We start from the raw sequence: 23,526 nt of genomic DNA on the forward strand, positions 1-23,526 counted from the left end.
TGATAAGGCCACTGCCCTGTATTGGGGCACTCCAGAGCAAGGAACGCCTGTTAGAGAAGTGGGCAGAACCTAGTGCCCCCCACCCATGCCCATTCATTGCCTGGCATTTGGGCGTTTAGAGGGAAGGGGGAGCATGGAGACTGGAGGGGTCTGGCAGGCCATGCAAGGTGGTCTGGGGAGGGGAGGGCCTCTAGGACAGTAGTTGAGAGCTCAGCCTTTGCAGTTTGTTTTGTTAGCTCTGTTCCTTACCCTGGGCATGATACCTGATTGGTCTGAGGCTCAGTTTTCTCATCAGTTAAATGGGGATAATAATGCCTGAACAATGAGTGGCCCAGAGTGTGTGGTCTAATTACTGCCTATTCAATGAGAAGGAGGGAATAGCTTATGTTCAGCATGAAGTCAGAATTTGCAGGGCAAGTTCTCAGGAGCACAGGAAACCTGCTGTGAGGTCGCTGGCATTCCTGAGCTTGTGGAGAGGGAGGAGGATGGTGGCTGCCCAGGAAAGCTAGGTATTCATTCACTCACCCTCCCTGAAGCCCCAGAACAAGTTTCTATAGTTCCCATTCCCTGTCTCTTAAAGGGAATAATACATGCTTCAGAGTTGTATATGAATAAATGAGATCTGTAACGGTCTTTGGTGCAGTGTCTGGGACATAGTGAGTTCTCAGGAAGCGGCGGCCATTGTCATCATTATGCAGCATTCCCTTCCTGAGAAGTCCTGAGCAGTGGAGGGTGGGTGGCTGGGAGTCAGAGATCAGAGCACAGGAAGTGGTTCAGGGAGTAGCTGGTGTTTTTCAAGGGCTATGAAAGGAGAGGAGAGAGACTACCTACTGGCTGCCCCATCTCCTTCCTCTGCCTGTCACCTCCCAAGCTTCACCTCCTGGGCTGCCTCTCCATGGCTTCCAACCCACACACCCAGACTTGACTATGAAGTTTCTCTGAGGGCATCTCTTATTTCCCAGCAGGCTCAGTGCCCGGCCTCACCTCTGGGCTCTCCATAGCCCTTGGGTACTCCTGGGAGAGTGAAGGGGAGAAGGAGGAAGGGCAGTGGGCCAGTTCCCCTGGGCCTTGGCAACTAAGCTCTCAGAGGGCAGGGCTGCCTTGTTCACACTGGTCCCCGGTGTCTGGCACATTGTCACATTTGTGTTGTGTAAGTCAGTCATTTCTTGCTCTGGCTTTGATGAGCATCTTGTCCCCTCGAACTGTGGGAGGGGAAGCCCCTAACTTTCCCCAAGACAAAGCCAGATGGGTGGGGGCTCTGGATGGCACTTCCCACAAACACCACTGCCCCCAGCCTCTTCAGGTATGCCAGTCTTAGGGTCAGACTTTTCAAACCCACAATGGCACTCCTTCCTTCTTCACAATGCTCACAAGCGCTGACTCCTAATCGGTGGAGTCCAAGTTTCTCCCGTGCGGGTCACTCTACCCTTGTCACCTCAGGGATAAAGATAAACCCCTAGGGTGGTCCAAGGAGGTGAAAGTGTAACATTTTGTGGGGGAGAAATGAGTGGCCTGGCACTGCACAGACTATGACATACATAGTTAGCTCTTCATAACTGCTTCCTATGTGGCAGGGGCTCTCAGATGCTCTCTAACCAACACTCTGATGAGGGCAGAAGACATGGTGGCTTATTTCCCAAACCCTAGGACTCTCCCTGCAAGACCCAAGTGAGGAAGCACTCCGGGCTCCTTTCTGTGCCCAGTGGCCTGGCGTCACTGGGGGACACTAGGCTGACACACAGAAATGAACAGTGAGGTTGAGGTCCCATGGTCAGTGTGGCCAGCCTGGGAGGCCCAGGGAGGGCAGAGGGGATGTGCCTGAAGGCAGAGGAGGATGGCTGGTGAGGGAAGGTTCTAGAACACCTGCAAATGTGCGTACAGGGGGCAGGAGCCACAGACGAGATGCCCGAAGAGTGTAGGGTCCAGGCCTGGGTGAGTAGTGGACCAGCTCTCCCAACTCCAAGGTATTCCAGGACAGATCCGGGTACTGGATCTTGAAGAACAGATGGATTTGGGAGGCTGGAGAGTCTAGAGAGGAGAAGAGAACAAGTCCTGCTGGAGGAGAGGGGAGAGATGGCTCCACCCAGGACCAGAGCCTGTAGGGCAAAGCTCTGTTCACCCCCCTGACCAGAGGTGCCCTGCCAGGTGAGCGGTCAGTGCTGGAGCCTGTATGGTTTTCTCCCACCTGGCCTATGTATGCTCGCTAGTGGATGTCATCTGGGAGCAGCTGTGAGAGGCAGGCCCTGCCAAGCTATGATTTAGTACCTTCGCCAGCTAATCAGGGTAAACACCAACCTGATATTTACAACATTACCTTAGGCCAGTGGTTTTTTGGAGTTTAGATTTTTGGGGGACAGAGGTGTGGGGAATTGGCTGTAAGCTGACAGTCTGCCCAACCCCCCACCTCACTTGCCTGATGAGGTTGCAAAAGGCTGTTAAGCTGTGGTGCTGGATTGTTTACACTACCCCCCCCCCATGTTCCCCAAAAGACTGGAGGCAAGTTTCTTCTATCCTTTGTTTGGTGTAAAGTTAAGATGATATGTATGGTGGGGGCTTTGGATTGATGATTAAACATAAGGAATTGTCTCTTGAAGCCTTTGGATTTCTATAAAAGAAAAATATGTGGCAATATCTAAAAAGCTTTGAACAGTGCGAGAGAGAGACAAGATGGCGTTGGAGTAGGCGGACATACCAACATCTACCTCCCAGAACCAAAGTGGAATACAAACTAATTTTAAGAACTATCATCTGGAAAAACCAACTTTGGACTAAACTAAGAGGACTCTTCAACCAAGGAACACTGAAGAAGCCACACCGAGACTGGTAGGAAAAGCAGAAACGCGGAGAGGGCTGCCCAGCTCCCTGGAGCGAACAGCAGCCGGGAGAGACTCGCGTGGTGGGAAGTGAGTTTAGCAAAGGAGGAAGGGTCCTGAGCCCCAGGAAAAAAGCCCCAGCCTGCAGCCCCAGAACCCAGAAGAGGTGTAAGGACAATATTTAGCTGGAAACAAGTCAGGATACTGTTTGTGAGAGAGTCTGATTTCTCAGACCCAGGATCCTTCTTAAAGGGACCGCGCAGAACATCTCTCTCACAACCACTCACCCAGGGCTCCTGGGGACGGGGAGAGAGGAGAGGACCAGAGTAACAGGAAGAGAGTATAATCTAGGAGGCACAGGGAGAAACATTTTGGGAGATAGCCACCCTAACCCCTGGGACGAGTCACTCCCCAAAGCTGAAGTGAATATTTCCCCTGGAAACAGCAATACCAGCAAAGGGAAGCAGGAGAGCAGCCAAACAAGCTCCCCCGCGGCATTCAGAGCAGAGTCGCATAGAAGGAGGGAGATTTTGGGTCTACAATAGTGAGTCTTAGGGTCCGAGCTGCAACGGCCCCACCCATGCAGCTGAGGGCTCGCCTGAGGGCGGGCAGCAGCGGGAGACAAAAGCACGGTTCTGCTGGCAGGGGCGGAAGCCAGCTGGCCACCACTGGGCTCAGGTGTGAGCTCAATCTTGCCTGGCTGGGGGAAGGGGGTGTGCAAAAGCGGTCAAACTCAGCTGCCGGCAGCCTGTAATTCAGCCTGCAGGAGAAGGGCAGGAACCCCAGAAAGGGTGGAGACCAGCCCCTGAGCAAGGGCAGAGGACCACAGCCTTGCCCAGCCCGTGCAACCCAGACTTGTGGTCTGATTTGGTAGCCGGCTCCTCCCGCGGGGGTGGAGCCAAAAAGCCCAGAAGAGGCGGAATTCTGCTACTGAGCTGAGCTTGGGCACGCATTCCTGCCCGGTGGTAGAGCCAAGGCTAGCAGCCGTTCCTTGAGCAGGCTCCTCCTGCAAGGGCAGGGTGAAAGCCGGGAAATAGGCAGAGACCCACAGCTGAGCAAAGGTGCTCGCCAGTGCCCTCAGGACCAAGCATAATGTCACACACAGGGGCGGGGCAAAGGCCAAGGCCACCAATGCTTGTGCACCCGGCGCGTGATCACAGCCACTCCCGTGAAGAGAAAATGCGAAGGCAGAGAAATACAACAAAATAAACCAAGAGAAATCCCCAGAAAAGGACCTAAGTGAATCAGATATAACCAAATTACCAGATGCAGAGTTTAAAATAACAATTGTTAGGATGCTCAAAGATATGAGAACAACCATAGATAGCCATTACGAAAAACTAAATAAAGAGATAACAAATATAAAAAAATACATTGAAATAATAAAAAAGAATCAGTCAGAATTGACAAATACAATATCTGAAATAAAGAATACAATGGAAGGAATTAAAAGCAGGATGGATGAAGCAGAGAATCGAATCAGCGAGTTAGAAGACACGATAAATAAAGGCACGGAAGCAGAGCAGAAAAAAGAAAAGAGACTCAAAGAGTCTGAGGAAACTCTAAGAGAGCTCTGTAACAACATGAAGAGAAATAACATCCGCATCATAGGGGTTCCTGAAGAAGAAGAGAAAGAACAAGGGATAGAGACTTTGTTCAAACAAATCATAGCGGAAAACTTCCCCCAATTAAGGCAGGAAAACATGTCACATGTACAGGAAGCACAGAGAACTCCATTAAGGAGAAACCCAAAGAAACCAACACCAAGACACATCATAATTAAAATACCAAAGCTAAATGATAAAGAGAAAATATTAAAAGCTGCCAGGGAAAAAAAGACTATCACCTACAAAGGAGCTCCCATAAGGATGACTTCTGACTTCTCAACAGAAACACTTGAGGCCAGAAGGGAATGGCAAGAAATATTCAAAGTAATGCAGAACAAGAACCTACAACCAAGACTACTTTATCCAGCAAGGCTATCATTTAAAATTGAAGGATAAATAAAAAGCTTTACAGATAAAAAAAACCCCTCAAGGAATTCACTGCAACCAAACCAAGGCCGCAAGAAATGCTAAGGGACCTGTTGTAAACAGATCAAAGGAAAATAAGAATATAGCAAAAGAGGAATACAGTTTTAAAGAAAAAAAATGGCAATAAACAATTACATATCAGTAATAACCTTAAATGTTAATGGATTAAATGATCCGATCAAGAGACATAGGGTAGCTGCGTGGATAAGAAAACAGGACCCATACATATGCTGTCTACAAGACACACACCTTAAATCAAAAGATGCACACAGACTGAAGATAAAAGGATGGAAAAAAATATTTCATGCAAATGGAAATGAAAAAAAAAGCTAGGGTAGCAATACTTATATCAGACAAAATGGACTTTAAAACCAAGACCATAGTTAGAGATAAAGAAGGTCACTACATAATGATAAAGGGAGAAATCCAAAAGGAAGATATAACCATTATAAATATCTACGCACCTAATATAGGAGCACCTAAATATATAAAGCAAACTTTGATGGACTTAAAGGGAGAGATCAACAGCAATACTATAATAGTAGGGGATTTCAATACTCCATTAACATCATTAGATAGATCCTCAAGAAAGAAAATTAACAAAAAAACAGCAGACTTAAAGGACATATTAGATCAACTCGATTTAATAGATATCTACAGAACCTTTCACCCTAAAGCAGCAGAATATACATTCTTTTCAAGTGCTCATGGTACATTCTCTAGAATAGACCACATGTTAGGGCACAAAAGCAGTCTCAACAAATTTAAGAAGATTGAAATCATATAGAGCACTTTCTCTGATCACAATGGCATGAAATTAGAAATCAACCACAACAAAAAAATTGAAAAACATTTAAACACTTGGAAACTAAATAGCATGTTATTAAATAACAAATGGGTTAACACTGAGATCAAAGAATAAATAAAAAAATTCCTAGAAACAAACAATAATGAGCATACATCAACTCAAAATTTATGGGACACAGCAAAAGCAATCCTGAGAGGAAAGTTTATAGCATTACAGGCATACCTCAAGAAGCTAGAAAAAGCTCAAATAAACAACTTAACCCTGCACCTAAAAGAACTAGAAAAAAAACAGCAAGTAAATCTCAGAGCTAGTAGAAGGAAGGAAATAATAAAGATCAGAGCAGAAATAAATGACAATAAAGGCTAAAGAAACAATACAGAGGATCAATGAAACCAGGAGTTGGTTCTTTGAAAAGGTAAACAAGATCGAGGAACCTTTAATGAGACTCACCAAGAAAAAAAGAGAGAGGACTCAAATAAATAAAATTAGAAACGAGAGTGGAGAAGTAACAACTGACACAACAGAAATACAAAATATTGTAAGAAAATACTATGAAGAACTGTACGCCAAAAAACTAGACAACCTAAATGAAATGGACAAATTCCTTGAATCATATAATCTTCCAAAAGTCAATCTGGAAGAATCAGAAAACCTAAACAGACCAATTACAACAAATGATATTGAAACAGCTATAAAAAAAGTCCCAAAAAAGAAAAGTCCTGGGCCTGATGGCTTCATAAGTGAATTTTACCAAATATTCAAAGAAGAACTAACTCCTATACTTCTTAAGCTATTTCAAAAAATTCAAGAGGAAGGAAGACTTCCAAGCTCCTTTTATGAGGTGAGCATAATTCTGATTCCAAAACCAGGCAAAGATAACACAAAGAAAGAAAACTATAGGCCAATATCCCTGATGAATTTAGATGCTAAAATCCTCAACAAAATATTAGCAAACCGAATCCAGCAATATATGGAAAAAATCATACACCATGATCAAGTGGGATTTATTCTTGGGAGGCAAGGCTGGTACAATATTTGCAAATCAATCAATGTGATTCATCACATAAACAAAAGTAAGGAGAAAAACCACATGATCATTTCAATAGATGCAGAAAAAGCATTTGATAAAAATCCAGCACCCATTCATGATCAAAACTCAGCAAAGTGGGAATACAGGGTACATACCTCAACATGATAAAGGCCATCTATGACAAACCCACAGCCAACATCATACTCAATGGACAAAAATTAAAAACAATACCCTTAAGATCAGGAACAAGGCAGGGGTGCCCCCTTTCACCACTCTTATTCAACATAGTTCTGGAAGTCCTAGCCACAGCAATCAGACAAGAAAAAGAAATAAAAGGCATCCGAATTGGAAAAGAAGAAGTAAAACTATTATTATTTGCAGATGATATGATATTGTATATAGAAAACCCTAAAGTCTCAGTAAAAAAACTACTAAAATCAATACTCAGAAATCAGAGGCATTTTTATACACTAATAATGAACTGTTAGAAAGAGAAATCAAGGAATCAATCCCCTTTACCATTGCAACCAAAAAAATAAAGTACCTAGGAATAAATCTAACCAAAGAGATTAAAGACTTGTACGCAGAAAATTATAAAACATTGATAAAAGAAATCAGGGTGGCCCTGGCCGGTTGGCTCAGTGGTAGAGCGTTGGCCTGGCGTGCGGGGAGACCCGGATTCGATTCCCGGCCAGGGCACATAAGAGAAGCGCCCATTTGCTTCTCCACCCCCACCACCCTCCTTCCTCTCTGTCTCTCTCTTCCCCTCCCGCAGCAAAGGCTCCATTGGAGCAGAGATGGCCCGGGCGTGGGGATGGCTCCTTGGCCTCTGTCCCAGGCGCTAGAGTGGCTCTGGTCCCGGCGGAGCAACGCCCCGGAGGGGCAGAGCATCGCCCCTGGTGGGCGTGCCGGGTGGATCCCGGTCGGGTGCATGCGGGAGTCTGTCTGACTGTCTCTCCCGGTTTCCAGCTTCAGAAAAATACAAAAAAAAAAAAAAAAAAAAGAAATCAGAGAAGATACGAATAAGTGGAGGCATCATTAAAATGTCTATATTACCTAAAGCAATTTATAAATTCAATGCAATACCGATTAAAATACCAATGACATACTTCAAAGATATAGAACACATATTCCAAAAATTTATATGGAACCAAAAGAGAACACGAATTGCCTCAGCAATCTTGAAAAGGAAGAATAAAGCAGGAGGGATCACACTTCCGGATATCAAGTTATATTATAAGGCCATTGTACTCAAAACAGCATGGTACTGGCATAAGAACAGGCACATAGATCAATGGAACAGAACAGAGAACCCAGAAATAAACCCACAGTTCTATGGACAACTGATATTTGACAAAGGAGGTAAGGAAATACAATGGAGTAAAGATAGCCTCTTCAACAAATGGTGTTGGGAAAATTGGACAGCTACCTGCAAAAAAATGAAACTAGACCACCAACTTACACCACTCACAAAAATAAACTCAAAATGGATAAAAGATTTAAATGTAAGCCGTGAAACCATAAGCATCTTAGAAGAAAACATAGGCAGTAAGCTTTCTGACATTTCTCACAGCAATATATTTGCCGATTTGTCTCCACAGGCAAGTGAAATAAAAGACAGGATAAACAAATGGGACTTTATCAAACTAAAAAGCTTCTGCACAGCTAAAGACAATAAGAACAGAATAAAAAGACAAACTACACAATGGGAGAATATATTTGACATTGCATCTGATAAGGGGTTAATAACCAAAATTTATAAAGAACTTGTAAAACTTAATACCAGGAAGATAAACAATCCAATCCAAAAATAGGCAAAAGAAATGAATAGACACTTCTCCAAAGAGGACACACAGATGACCAATAGGCATATGAAAAAATGCTCAACCTCACTAATCATTAGAGAAATGCAAATTAAAACCACAATGAGCCTGACCAGGTGGTGGCGCAGTGGATAGAGCGTTGGACTGGGATGTGGAAGACCCAGGTTCGAGACCCCGAGGTCACCAGCTTGAGTGAGGGCTCATCTGGTTTGAGCAAAAGAAAAAAAAGCTCACCAGCTTGAGCCCAAGGTTGCTGGCTCAAGCAAGGGGTTACTCGGTCTGCTGAAGGCCCGCAGTCAAGGCACATATGAGAAAGCAATCAATGAACAACTAAGGTGTTGCAACACGCAATGAAAAACTAATGATTGATGTTTCTCATCTCTCCATCCCTGTCTATCCCTCTCTGACACTCTCTCTCTCTGTCTCTGTGTAAAAAAAACAAAACAAAACAAAACAAAACACAATGAGATATCACCTCACACCAGTCAGAATGGCGCTCATCAATAAAATGACACAGAATAAGTGCTGGCGAGGATGTGGGGAAAAGGGAACCCTCCTGCACTGCTGGTGGGAATGCAGACTGGTGCAGCCACTGTGGAAAACAGTATGGAGATTCCTCAAGAAATTAAAAATGGAACTGCCTTTTGACCCAGCTATCCCACTGTTAGGAATATAACCCAAGATCACCATAGCAGTGTTTGAAAAGAAATGCACCCCCATGTTTATGGCAGCATTGTTCACAATAGCAAAGATCTGGAAACAGCCCAAGTGTCCATCAGAGGATGAGTGGATTAAAAAGCTTTGGGCCTGACCTGTGGTGGCACAGTGGATAAAGCGTCGACCTGGAAATGCTGAGGTTGCCGGTTCGAAACCCTGGGCTTGCCTGGTCAAGGCACATATGGGAGTTGATGCTTCCAGCTCCTCCCCCCTTCTCTCTCTCTCTCTCCTCTCTCTCTCTCCTCTCTAAAATGAATAAATAAAATAAAATAAAAATTTAAAAAGCTTTGGTATATATATACTATGGAATACTACTCAGCCATAAGAAATGATGACATAGGATCTTTTACAACAACATGGATGGGCCTTGATAATATTATACTGAGCGAAAGAAGTAAATCAGAAAAAACTAAGAACTATATGATTCCATACATAGGTGGGACATAAAGATGAGAATCAGAGACATGGACAACAGTGTTGGGGTTACAGGGTGGGGGGAGGAGAGGAAGGGGGATGGGGAGGGGAGGGGCACAAAGATCATGGCTTTTTAGCATTTGCCATATTCCCCCTTTAATCTATAGACAGACAGCAAATATTTACTTATGATGTTTTCACTATAAAGACTGCTGTCTTATGGACAAATGCTGATGAACTATTTCAGCAGTTCCTCCCTCTTCAAAGACTTATATGTCAACATAGAGCTCCATGTTTCATAGGACATACTCAAGCTCACTCCATGCTCTCTGGAGCTTTAACACAAGGGAATGCTCCCCCCCCCTTTTTTTTTACTCTTTTCTTTTCTTTTTGTTGTATTTTTTCTTTTATTTATTTATTTTTTGAATTTTGCTGAAGTTGGAAATGGGGAGGCAGTCAGACAGACTCCCATATGCGCCTGACCGGGATCCACCTGGCATGCCTACCAGGGGGGAATGCTCTGCCCATCTGGGGTGTTGCTTGGTTGCAACCAGAGCCATTCTAGCGACTGAGGCAGAGGCCATGGGGCCATCCTTAGTGCCCGGGGTGGCTTTGCTCGGTGGAGCCTTGGCTGCGGGAGGGGAGGAGAGACAAAGAGGAGGGAGAGGGGGAGGGGTGGAGAAGTAGATGGGCGCTTCTTCTGTGTGCTCTGGCCGGGAATCGAACCCGGGAATCCTGCACACCAGGTCAATGCTCTACCACTGAGCCAACTGGCCAGGGCCTAGGAATGCCCTTGGTGATCAAGCTACCCAAAAGAAAATTATATGGAGCAACCATGACAGACCGAGCAAGTCAGTCTCATACTATTCATCACCAGAACGCTGCAGCCCGGTGTAAAGAGTTTCAACTTTCTCGAGAAGCAGCACGGCAGATTGGGAAATCCTGTCCAAGGGGTCCTATACTGCCCCCTCATTTGGAGCTAACCCTCAAGGACCCCTACCAGGACAACTTTGGCAGATGGATGTTACTTATATACCTTCATTTGGCAAACAGTCATATGTCCACATTACAGTGGATACATATTCCGGATCTATAGTAACCTCTGTCAGAACAGGAGAGGCTGCTAAGCATGTTATAGCTCATGGTCTATATGCATTGTTCTATTATTGGATTTCCTAAACTGGCTTAACTGAAAATGCTCCTGCATATGGAGCAAAAGCATTTACTGTATTTTGTCATGCTTACAATCTTTAAAGTTAAGGTATTATTAAAGTGTACTCGCCCTGGCCAGTTGGCACAGCGGTAGAGCGTCGGCCTAGCGTGCAGAGGACCCGGGTTTGATTCCCGGCCAGGGCACACAGGAGAAGCGCCCATTTGCTTCTCCACCCTTCCGCCGCGCTTTCCTCTCTGTCTCTCTCTTCCCCTCCCGCAGCCAAGGCTCCATTGGAGCAAAGATAGCCCGGGCGCTGGGGATTGCTCTGTGGCCTCTGCCTCAGGTGCTAGAGTGGCTCTGGTCGCAACATGGCGATGCCCAGGATGGGCAGAGCATCGCCCCTGGTGGGCGTGCCAGGTGGATCCCGGTCGGGCGCATGCGGGAGTCTGTCTGACTGTCTCTCCCTGTTTCCAGCTTCAGAAAAATGAAAAAACAAACAAACAAACAAAAAATAATAAAGTGTACTCAGCAAACATTTTAAGGTCAATTTAAAAAAAAATTTAAAAGGGGGTAGTCATATCCTGGAACTCCTATGGGTCACCATATCATGCTATTTACTTAAACAAAAAATTACATTTCTTTTGAATGCTGATGAACAGGAGACACCAAATCTTTTTCGCCTGCAAACTACTACCTTCTTTATTAGATCCAGCTAATAACACTGTTTTGTCTTTTTCCAAATAGCTCCAGATATATGGAAAAGATTTATATAGGCGGATGGGGATCCCAACCCCTCAGCGAGATCTTCTGAGCATGGCTTTTAAGATACCTAGAGGCAGAAAAAGCCCAATAGAGATCAGGGGAACTACCAGCTTTTAGGATACGCCCTTAAAAGCTCCAACGCCCTCATAGGATGCCATCTGGGTCCTGCTTCAATAGTGGAAAGGAAGGTCATTGAGCTAAAGCCTGCCAGGCTTACATGCCTCTGCTGTGAGGAAACAGGGACACTGGAAGGTAGGCTTCCCCCTCGCTCCTCTAAGGGAGGGTTCAGTCTCTTCCAGCCCTGCTCCAGCCACCTATGACCTAACCTTGCCCAGAAAGCTGGGGTTTGCCACTGAAGGCTGAAGGTGCCCAGGGCCACCGGCCCCATCTACGACACTGTGGACGAGCCCAGGGTATTTCTTCCAAGAAGCAGGTAAACTGATCTCATTTGCACAAGGGCCACTTAACTATGTTTTGCCTGAATAGTCAGGTTTTTTATTCTTCCCTCAAAGATCTCTGTTGTGGGTGTTGATAGTCCTATTTTCTGCTGCTTTGCTTAATATATAGTGTTTCCTTTATCCCTCGTACCTCAATGCCCCACTCATATTTCAGGCTGGGACCTACTCCTAATTTAGAGCTCTCTTTCCCCCTTTTGCCAACTTCTATTATGAATCTACCTTTGCCACCCAGCTTAGTGTATCCCAAGGTTCTCTTTACCATGTCACAGTCACAGAGCTCCAGGGAAAAGCTACCTGGTCTCATCTCTCCAGGCAGAAGAGAACAGAAGCTCCATATCCACGCATGCTGCAAATGGCTTCTCCAGTCTACCTGAATCATTACCAGCTAGAAGCAGCAGTCATTGGGACTTGGACATGAGCTGCAAAGTATAGAATGGTTACAACAATTCCAGTGCCATGCAGACTTTTCCTGGCTGTGGACATTTCCTGGACTCCTGCTCCCTATGACAGCTCCTAACAGACTGAACTGTGGTCGGGTTGCATTTTTCAGGGATTTGGCATGGTGTTGGGGCCAACTTGGACTTGGTGAACATGTTAAGGACACTACTCTTTTATGGATTCTTGCTGTATTGGCCAAGAGTTTGCTTAAAGGCTTTTAATCACTGTAAAAAAAATAGAAGGCTGGATAAAGAAGATGGGGCACATATACACCATGGTATACTAGTCAGCTAGAAGAAGTGATGACATCGGCTCACTTACAGCAGAATGGTGGAATCTTGATAATATTAAGCGGAGTGAAATAAGCGAATCAGAAAAAAACAAGAACGAACTGCAGGATTCCATACATTGGTGGGACATAAAAGTGAGACTAAGAGACATGGACAGGAGTGTGGTGGTTACGGGGGGTGGGGGGAGGAAAGGAGGGAGAGGGGGAGGGGAGGGGGAGGGGTACAGAGAGAACTGGATGGAGGGTGATGGAGGATGATCTCTCTTTGGGTGATGGGTATGCAACAGAACTAAATGACAAGATAACCTGGAAATGTTTTCTTTGAATATATGTACCCTGATTTATTGATGTCACCCCATTAAAATAAAAATTTATTTATAAAAAAAATAAATAAAAAGCTTTGAACATTTTACTATAATTTTCAACATCCTATTTATGTGAATTAGGATTTTCTACCTTCAGCACAATTAAGAGTAAAAAGAGAGAAATTCTTCAATGTATTGACGAGGAAATGAGAGTTTGCCTTTCAAATATATGCCCAAACATTGAAGAAATCGCTAGGACACATCAGGCTCATGTTTCTCATAAACACAAGAATGAAAAAACACATTTGCACCGGGACCTGCCGAATTTACTAAATCTTACTAAGAATGTATCTATATATATAAAAAGATAACTTTTTTGTCATTTTTAAATTTTTTAACCCCTCTTTTTTATGAAGTCTAAAAAGCATTACTCAAAAACTGTAACATAAAAGTATTTTTTAATGTCAGAATAAATTTAATTTTGTAGTATTTATTTTGTTTAATTACCATAAAAGCACGTTTGGACTTCATATTTTTTTCTTTAATATTTGAATTAATCATTATAACACATTTCTTAGAAATTTGTATATAGTGCGCCTACAATTATTTGTAGGATTTTTTTTTTAAAGACTTTATTCAATTTTCAAAGAGGAGAGAGAGAGAGAAGGGGGAGGAGCAGGAAGCATCAACTCCCATATGTGCCTTGACCAGGCAAGCCCAGGGTTTCGAACCAGCCACTTCAGTGTTCCAGGTAGACGCTTTATCCCACTGCGCCACCACAGGTAAAAAAAATCCTATTTGTAGGATTTTAAATGTGCCCTGAATTCAAAAAGTTTGAGAACCACTGCGTTAGGTAACCTCCCTCCCTCCCCCCACATTTCTAGCAGGGCCCACAGCCAACAGTTGCTGGTGAGGCTCCATCCAGGGAATCAAAAGGGTGACTCCTCCTGAGAGGTAGGGTCCCAAGGGACGAGGGCTAGAAAGCCCTAGGAACATCCCTCTGCCTCATCCCTGCCTGCCCTTCGGGAAGTGGGCTCTTTAAAGATGGCTGAGCCACGCCAAGGTAAGGGTGGGGCCGGGGCCTGGCAGGACTGGCTTTTACATGAGGAACAGTTAGAAGGGGATGTTGAGACAAGGTGTGCTTGGATGCCCAGGTGAGGGCTGCCTGTGGGGCTGGTTGCTCCCTGAGAGGGAACCACGATTCTTATTGCTGTAGCCACACACACCAGAGCCGGCCTTGTGGTGGGTGAAGAGCGAATGTCTGGGTTTGACATGAAGACCGGGAGATGCCTGCCTCACATCACATGTGGTTCCTGGCTCTCCTGTCTTACTCCGTATTTCCCCAAGTCCAACCAACCTAGTGGGTTTCTCTCTTATCCACAAAATGCTGCACCGAACTTCAGGTGTCATCACGCATTTCCTGGAAGCCAGCCGGCCTGGAGCAGCTGCAGCTGTTTCCTGTCACAAGCTCTGGGGTGAGGGCCACTCCTGCGCCTCCTGGGACATTGGCACAACTGCTGTGGTCAGGGTCCAAGTTCAGGCTTGCGGGGAGAACAGCCATGTATGGCACGGTGACCAGCATGTGAGCCAGCAGCTGCAGGACAGGCACAGTGCCCCCAGACTCAGAGCACACGGCATCTCTGACCTCCCCGCGGCCCCACAACCATCTCGTAGGGCAGATAGTGTGGGTGTTGTTTCCCATGTCAGCAGTCAGCCCACCAAGTGGTGGCCCACTGGGGCCAGATGCCAGAGCAGATTCCTGGTCCAGTCCTTACTGCACGTGGCCAATGGCCTCCAATAAAGATGTTCTCTTGGGTGGAGGCAGGAGAGAAGGGTCTAAGACAGCGGTTCTCAACCTGTGGGTCGCGACCCCGGCGGGGGTCAAATGACCAAAACACAGGGGTCGCCTAAAGCCATCAGAAAATACATATTTATTATACAACACATTTTTTTTTTTTTTTTTTTTTTTTTTTTTTTACAGAGGCAGAGATAGACAGGGACAGACAGACAGGAACAGAGAGAGATGAGAAGCATCAATCATCAGTTTCTCGTTGCGCGTTGCGACTTCTTAGTTGTTCATTGATTGCTTTCTCACATGTGCCTTGACCGTGGGCCTTCAGCAGACCGAGTAACCCCTTGCTGGAGCCAGCGACCTTGGGTCCAAGCTGGCGAGCTCTTTGCTCAAGCCAGATGAGCCCGCGCGCGACCTCGGAGTCTCGAACCTGGGTACTTCCGCATCCCAGTCCGACGCTCTATCCACTGCGCCACCGCCTGGTCAGGCACAACACATTTTTAAATAAAGGAAAATACATATTTATTATACAACACATTTTTAAATAAAGGAAAATACATATTTATTATACATTTTTAAATAAAAATATGTATTTCCGATGGCTTTAGGCGACCCCTGTGTTTTGGTCGTTCGACCCCCGCTGGGGCCGCGACCCACAGGTTGAGAGCCGCTGGTAGGACTTGGGATCATCTTTAGAGGGGTATACAGACAAAGGACAGGGGGTCAGGAGATCACCCTGTTGGCTTGGAGGAAAAGAAGAATGGGAAGTGTTTGAAACTGTGGACTTACCCAAATCCCACGAAGCCAAGCACACCCCTGTAGGGTTGCTGGGAGGAGTGGTGCCGACCCTGACCACTGGGTGGTGAAGACCAGCTCTAGTACCACACAGCAATACTGGCCCCCTTCCCTGGCTGAACTCGCCACTCAGCTCTCAAAGTCATGGTCAGTCCCTGAAGACCCAGGCACAGCTGTCTGTCTAATGCCTGAGTGGGTGCTCCCAGTTGCTGGTCTGGGGCACAGTCCCCACCTCAGCTGGACGGAGGCCTGCCAGCATCCTGCTGGGCAAGGCAGGCAGCTCTCCCAGCGCTCACTGTCCTCCCCTGTCCCGGAGAGTGACTGTGTCTTTTAGTTCTCCCTCTGGGTCCCCAGAGCACGGCTCTCCAGGGAGGAGGAAAGCATGGGGCTTGGGGTGAAGGGGCCTGGGGCCGGATATGGTTCTGCTGTTCCCTGTGTTAAGTGTGAGGTTCTTCACCAGCCTCCGCCTCCTGAGCCTGACAGGAGCAGAAGGTCCAACCGGGCCAGCTGCCGACAGGCTCCCAGCTTCAAGGGGCCCACAGGCCTGCTCTTCCATCACCCAGGCAGAGGGCTCTGATGGGCACGTGCCTGCCGGTGGATGGCGTCTGCTAGCTGCGGCCTGGGTGCGTGTACTTGTGCTCCTAGCAGGGCACACCAGAGGCATGCAGCTCAGTGCTTACAGCAAGTGGACCTGCAGGGAGAAGGGCTGCCCTCCGCCCTTTCGCCCAGGCAAAAACCTCAGGAAAGAAGATGATGTTTCCGCCTTTTCCATCAAGATAAATACATGCACACCCTGTTTTACTGCGTGTCACTCTGTGCCTCATAGGAGTAGTGTTTTCCACAAATGGAGAGCAAGACCAGCAGAAGGACGGCAACTTGTTTTATTGTGACACCAGCTTTATTACAGGGTTGGGGCCCAAGCCTGCAGCACCTCCCAGGTCTGCCTGCATGATGTGGAGGGAAAGAGAGGAGGGAGAATGCCTCCTGCCCAGCAGCGGCCCCCTTCCAACCCAAATGGACCCACAGAGGTGGCAAGTGGGAGAGGAGGGGCAGAGGAAATGCTGCTCTCTGAGCCCCCAGGAACACGCCCTGCTGGATTTGGGGGGCTTGTCCCTGGCCTGGGTGGGCTGGTGGCTCTGGTGCTAGGCGTCGCGGTGGGAAGGCTTCCTGCAGCCCTCGGTGAAGGGCACATCCCGGCACCTCTGAGGGTGGGGGGAATTTGCTGAGGCGGAAACGATCCCCTCCCACAAGGAAGAGAAACAGTGGCCTACTCTCCTTTGGTGGTTGGTCTCCCCAGATCCTACAGGTTGGTGCCCAGCTCCCGGGAACTTCCCAGACAGAGGGAGGGAAGCACTGACCACTTAAGTAATGTGCCTAAGGCTACTAAAGTCGGGAGGAGTCAGAGACAAGTTCCATGTCTCACGCCCCTACTGCCCTCTCACGTGTGCAGACACCAGCTCTGGCCCTCATTTCATGGGAGCTGTCCACCCACACGGCACTCTGAAGGCCCTCCTTCTGGGTCTGGGGGAAGCGCTGCCATTTGCCTTCCCCAGACTGGTCAACACGAAGGTAGCCTTTCAGACCCAGGCTGACAGGTGGCAGGAAGACCGTCACCTGTATCCTGCATCCTGCCTAGCTCTGTGGCCTGGGCCATCAGCACAGCTGACCCCACCCAGGGCCAAAGGTTGAAACCCAGCCTACTTTAGAAGTCCACTCTGGTTTAGAAAGGCTGTCGGGTGTGAAAGGTGTATGTGTGTGTGGGTGTCACAGGACGCCGTCTGCCCTTCCACATCTGTCCTGGCAACAGTGGCTTCTCAGGCAGAGCACACGCGGCCTCCCACAGCGGCTGGGACTCTAGCTTTGCCGTGTAAGCCCTCAGGGCAGGGGACACAAGGGGTCAAGTCCAGCAGCAAATGGCTGTTTGGGAGCAGCACTGGGGGCCTCTGTGACCCCCAGTGCCTGCTCTAATAGACTCCTTGGTTCTGTGTGACAAGATGCGGCCCCGGGTTGGTGTTCTGGTGGGACACAAATCAGGCGGATGGTTTCTTACCCTCCTCACTATAGCATGACGGGGGGAGGGACTGTGAGCAGTACAGAGGGATGGCCTCCTAAAGTGGCAGTTGAGGCAGCTCATAAAGAGAAGGAAACAAAATAGTACTTTCTCTCCTGTTAGCCTTTTCACTCTGACATCGAAGACTGACCATGAGGATTCAGGGTGCAGGAAGGATTTCAAAGCTATCAGATGCGATGGTTTCTTGGAAAGGAGGCAGCAGTCCCGAAGGCCTCCCTGGGGCCCTGCAGCCTGCTTTCCCGGCTGAACCATTTTTTGCCACCACGGTTGCTACCAACAGCCCAACTCTGTCTGCTACCAGTGCCAATCAAAGGGAGCCCCTGAGGAACAAAGGTGACTGGGACCAGCACAGGTGACCCAAATTCCTCTTTCTCAGTGGGCACTCACCCTGGACACCTTCCCTTCTTGACTTTTTTTTTTTTTTTTGTATTTTTCCGAAGCTGGAAACGGGGAGGCAGTCAGACAGACTCCCGCATGTGCCCGACCAGGATCCACCCGGCATGCCCACCAGGGGGCGATGCTCTGCCCATCTTGGGGCATCGCTCTGCCACAACCAGAGCCATTCTAGCGCCTGAGGCAGAGGCCACAGAGCCATCCCCAGCACCCAGGCCAACTTTGCTCCAATGGAGCCTCGGCTGCAGGAGGGGAAGAGAGAGACAGAGAGGAAGGAGAGGGGGAGTGGTGGAGAAGCAGATGGGCGCTTCTCCTGTGTGCCCTGGCCAGGAATCAAACCCGGGACTCCTGCACGCCAGGCCGATGCTCTACCACTGAGCCAACCGGCCAGGGCCTTAAATTTTTTTTAGAGAAGAAAGCCGGGGGTCAGGGGGAGGCAGGGAGGGAGAGGTGCGAAGCATCAAATCGTAGTACTTGCTTCTCGTACCGGGCAAGCCCAGGGTTTCGAACTGGCGACCTCAGCATTCCAGGTTGAGTCTTTATTCACTGCGCCACCACAGGTCAGCCACTTCCCTTTTTGTTACATGGGGCCACAGTAGAGTCACTCAGGCCAGCTCTACTGTTTCCATCTAAGAGGTCTGCACTTGGTCAGTGAGGGCTTCTTCCTCGAACAGCTGGCCACAGAGCCAGAGAAGGCTCTGAGAACCAGCTTCCAAGGCAGTGACCTCCAGTTTGGGCAAGGTTCACTGCCACCATCTATTGCCATCTTTTTCCTAGCTCGTTCCTGTTCCCAAGGGAAGCATCGTGCCCTTGGGGTTAGATGTGGGGGTGATGATAAAGTCAATGCTCCTAACCAGGGAAGGCAAGAGAGCCAGACTGTACCTCATCAGGTAGGCGAGCCCCAGAGGCTTCTGTGGAGAAAGGAGAGTTTGTCAGGATTAGTCCCTTCAGTCTCTCAGGATGTCAGCTGTCCCCAAGACCCTGTGCCTAAGTGCTCAGGGACATTCACATACCTGGGTGACCAGGCCTGGAGGCTGCGGACCCCAGGACACTGGCTCCCAGGTATCCTGCCCCTCACTTTAACTTGGAGAATCTCAAGGACACTCTTCTTTTCAAGAAAAAGCACGGAGGAGAAGACAAGATGGCGATGGAGTAGGCGGATGTACGAACTCCCACCTCCTAGAACCAAAGTGGATTAAAAACTAATTTTAAGAACTATCATCTGGAAAAACCAACTTTGGACTAAACTAAGAGGACTCTTCAACCAAGGAACACTGAAGAAGCCACACCGAGACTGATAGGAAAAGCAGAAACGCGGAGAGGGCTGCCCAGCTCCCCCGGGGCGCACGGCAGCCGGGAGAGACTCACGTGGCGGGAAGTGAGTTTAGCAGAGAGGGGAGGGTCCTGGGTCCCAGGAACAAAGCCCCAGCCTGCAGCCCCAGAGCCTAGCAGAGGTGTATGGACAGTAGTTAGCTGGAAACAAGACAGGATACTGTTTGTGAGAAAGAGACTGATTTCTCAGACCCAGAATTCTTCCTAAAGGGACTGCGCAGAACACCTCTCTCACAACCACTCACCCGGGGCTCCGGGGGTCAGGGAGAGAGGAGAGGACCGGAGTAGCAGGAAGAGAGTGTAATCTAGGAGGCACAGGGAGAAACATTTTGGGAGACAGCCACCCTAACCCCTGGGATGAGTCACTCCCCAAATCTGAAGTGAATATTTCCCCCGGAAGCAGCAATACCAGCAAAGGGAAGCAGGAGAGCAGCCAAACAAGCTCCCCCGCGGCACTCAGAGCAGAGTCACTTAGAAGGAGGGAGCTTTCGGAGCTACAGTAGTGAGTCTTAGGGTCTGAGCTGTAGCGCCCCATCCACATGGCAGAGGCCTCGCCTGAGGGCCGGCGGTGGTGGGACGTGGAAGCACGGTTCTGTCGGCAAGGGCAGAAGCCGGGTGGCCACCACAGGGCCCAGGTGTGAGCTCAGTCTTGCCGGCTGGGGAGGAGGGGGCGTGCAAAAGCGGTCAAACCCAGCTGCGGGCCGCCTGTAATCCAGCCTGCAGGGGGTGGGGGGAAGGGCGGGAACCCCAGAAGGGGTGGAGACCTGCCCTTGAGCAAGGGAGCAGGAGCACAGCCTTGCCCTGCCTGCGGAACCGAGGTTTGTGGCCTGACTTGGGAGCCGGCTCCTACCGTGGGGGTGGAGCCAAAAACCCAGAACAGACAGAGTCTGGCTACTGAGCATGGGCACGCAGTCCCGCCTGGCCTGTGGAGCCAAGGTTTGCAGCCGTCCCATAAGCGGGCTACTCCTGCAAGGGCGAGGCGGAAGCCCGGAAACAGGCAGAGACCCACAGCTGAGCAAAGGTGCTACCACTGCCCTCAGGGCCAAGCATAATGCCACCCACGAGGGCAGGGTGAAGGCCAAGGCCACCAAGGCTTGTATACCTGAGCACATGATCACAGCCACTCCGTGAAGGACAGGCGGAAACCATAGCAACAGCCCCAGTGGGCTGGCACCGGCTACGCCCATACCCAAATGCCCTAGGCAGCAACAGCAGAGGGAGTAGCGGATCTGCAGACAGACCATACCTAGGGAACAGAGGCTACACACAGTGGACTCCAGTGACCAAGACCTTCTTTTACACAGAAAAGATGAGAAGGCAGAGAAATGCAACACAAATAAACCAAGAGAAATCCCCAGAAAAGGACCTGAATGAATCAGATATAACCAAATTACCAGATGCAGAGTTTAAAATAACGATTGTTAGGATGCTCAAAGATATTAGAACAACAATGGATGTCATTACAAATACCTAAATAAAGATAGCAAATATAAAAAAGGACATTGAAATAATAAAAAATAATCAGTCAGAAATGACAAATACAATATCAGACATGAAGAACACAATGGAAGGAATTAAAAGCAGGATGGATGAAGCTGAGAATCGAATCAGTGAATTAGAGGACATGATACATAAAGGCACGGAAGCAGAGCAGAAAAAAGAAGAGACTCAAAAAGTTTGAGAAAACTCTAAGAGAGCTCAGTGACAACATGAAGAAAAATAACATCTACATTATAGGGGTTCCTGAAGAAGAAGAGAAAGAATAAGAGATAGAGACTTTGTTCCAGCATATCATAGCTGAAAACTTCCCTCAATTAAGGCAGGAAAACATGTCACATGTTCAGGAAGCACAGAGAACTCCATTAAAGAGAAACCCAAAGAAATCAACACCAAGACACATCATAATTAAAATACCAAAGCTGCCTGACCTGTGGTGGCGCAGTGGGATAAAGCGTCAACCTGGAACACTGAGGTTGCCGGTTCGAAACCTTGGGCTTGCCTGGTCAAGGCACATATGGGAGTTGATGCTTCCTGCTCCTCCCCCTTCTCTCTCTCTCACTCCTAAAAATCAATAAAATATAAAAAAAAAAAATTAAAAAAAAAATACCAAAGCTAAGTGATAAAGAGAAAATATTAAAAGCTGCTAGAGAAAAAAAGACTGTCACCTACAAAGGAGCCCCCATAAGGATGACTTCTGACTTCTCAACAGAAACACTTGAGGCCAGAAGGGAATGGCAAGAAATACTCAAAGTAATGCAGAATAAAAGCCTACAACCAAGACTACTTTATCCAGCAAGGCTATCGTTTAAAATTGAAGAAGAAATAAAAAGCTTTACAGACAAAAAAACCTCAAGGAATTTACTACAACCAAACCAAGGCTGCAAGAAATGTTAAGGGGCCTGTTATTAACAGATCAAAGGAGAAAAAGAATATTGCAAAAGAGGAATACATTTTTAAAGAATAAAATGGCAATAAACAATTACATATCAATAATAACCTTAAATGTAAATGGATTAAATGATCCGATCAAAAGACATAGGGTAGCTGCATGGATAAGAAAACAGGACCGAGCCCTGGCCGGTTGGCTCAGTGGTAGAGCATCGGCCTGGCGTGCAGAAGTCCCAGGTTCGATTCCCGGCCAGGGCACACAGGAGAAGCACCCATCTGCTTCTCCATCCCTCCCCCTCTCCTTTCTCTCTGTCTCTCTCTTCCCCTCCCGCAGCCAAGGCTCCACTGGAGCAAAGATGGCCCGGCGCTGGGGATGGCTCTGTAGCCTCTGCCTCAGGCACTAGAGTAGCTCTGGTTGCAACATAGCTACGCCCAGGATGGGTAGAGTGTCGCCCCCTGGTGGGCGTGCTGGGTGGATCCCGGTCGGGAGCATATGGGAGTCTGTCTGACTGTCTCTCCCTGTTTCCAGCTTCAGAAAAATGCAAAAAAAAAAAAAAAAAAAAAAAAAAAAAAAGGAAACAGGACCCATACATATGCTGTCTACAAGAGACACACCTTAAAACAAAAGATGCACATAGACTGAAGATAAAAGGATGGAAAAGAAATATTTCATGCAAATGGTAATAAAAAAAAAAAAGCTGGGGTAGCAATACTTATATCAGACAAAATGGACTTTAAAACAAAGACTATAGTAACAGATAAAGAAGGTCACTACATAATGATAAAGGGAGCAATCCAACAGGAAGATATAACCATTATCAATATGTACTCACCTAATATAGGAGCACCTAAATATATAAAGCAGACTTTAATGGATTTAAAGGGCGAGATCAACAGCAATACTATAATAGTAGGGGATTTCAATACCCCACTAATATCACTAGATAGATCCTCAAGAAAGAAAATCAACAAAGAAACAGCAGACTTAAAGGACATATTAGATCAACTCGATTTAATAGATATCTTCAGAACCTTTTACCCTAAAGCAGCAGAATATACATTCTTTACAAGTGCTCGTGGTACATTCTCTAGAATAGACCACATGTTAGGGCACAAAAGCGGTCTCAACAAATTTAAGAAGATTGAAATCATATAGAGCACTTTCTCTGATCACAATGGCATGAAATTAGAAATCAACCACAACAGAAAAACTGAAAAATACTCAAACATTTGGAAACTAAATAGCATGTTATTATTAAATAATGAATGGGTAAACAATGAGAACAAAAAAGAAATTACAAAATTCCTAGAAACGAACGATAATGAGCATACATCAACTCAAAATTTATGGGACACAGCAAAAGCAATCCTGAGAGGAAAGTTTATAGCATTACAGGCATACCTCAAGAAGCTAGAAAAAGCTCAAATAAACAACTTGACCCTACAACTAAAAGAACTAGAAAAAGAACAGCAAGTAAATCTCAGAGCTAGTAGAAGGAAGGAAATAATAAAGATCAGAGTAGAAATAAATGATATAGAGGCTAAAGAAACAATACAAAGGATCAATGAAACCAGGAATGGGTTCTTTGAAAAGGTAAACAAGATCGAGGAACCTTTAATGAGACTCACCAAGAAAAAAAGAGAGAGTACTCAAATAAATAAAATTAGAAATGAGAGTGGAGAAATAACAGCTGACACAACAGAAATACAAA

At 47.1% G+C, this 23,526-nt stretch overlaps 1 protein-coding gene across 1 annotated transcript in view; it reads right to left on the reverse strand.

Annotated features, from left to right (window-relative positions):
• Positions 1 to 13,538: 13,538 nt before the first annotated feature.
• MICAL3 (microtubule associated monooxygenase, calponin and LIM domain containing 3) overlaps positions 13,539 to 23,526 on the reverse strand; it is a 226,614-nt gene continuing 216,626 nt past the window's right edge. The window contains exon 41 of the transcript XR_010725999.1: positions 13,539 to 14,637. The gene's annotated coding sequence lies outside the window, so the exon portion shown is untranslated. The remainder of the gene's footprint in view (positions 14,638 to 23,526) is intronic.

The sequence above is a fragment of the Saccopteryx bilineata genome, chromosome 6 (assembly GCF_036850765.1).
Source record: "Saccopteryx bilineata isolate mSacBil1 chromosome 6, mSacBil1_pri_phased_curated, whole genome shotgun sequence".
NCBI classification, from domain to species: Eukaryota; Metazoa; Chordata; class Mammalia; order Chiroptera; family Emballonuridae; genus Saccopteryx; species Saccopteryx bilineata.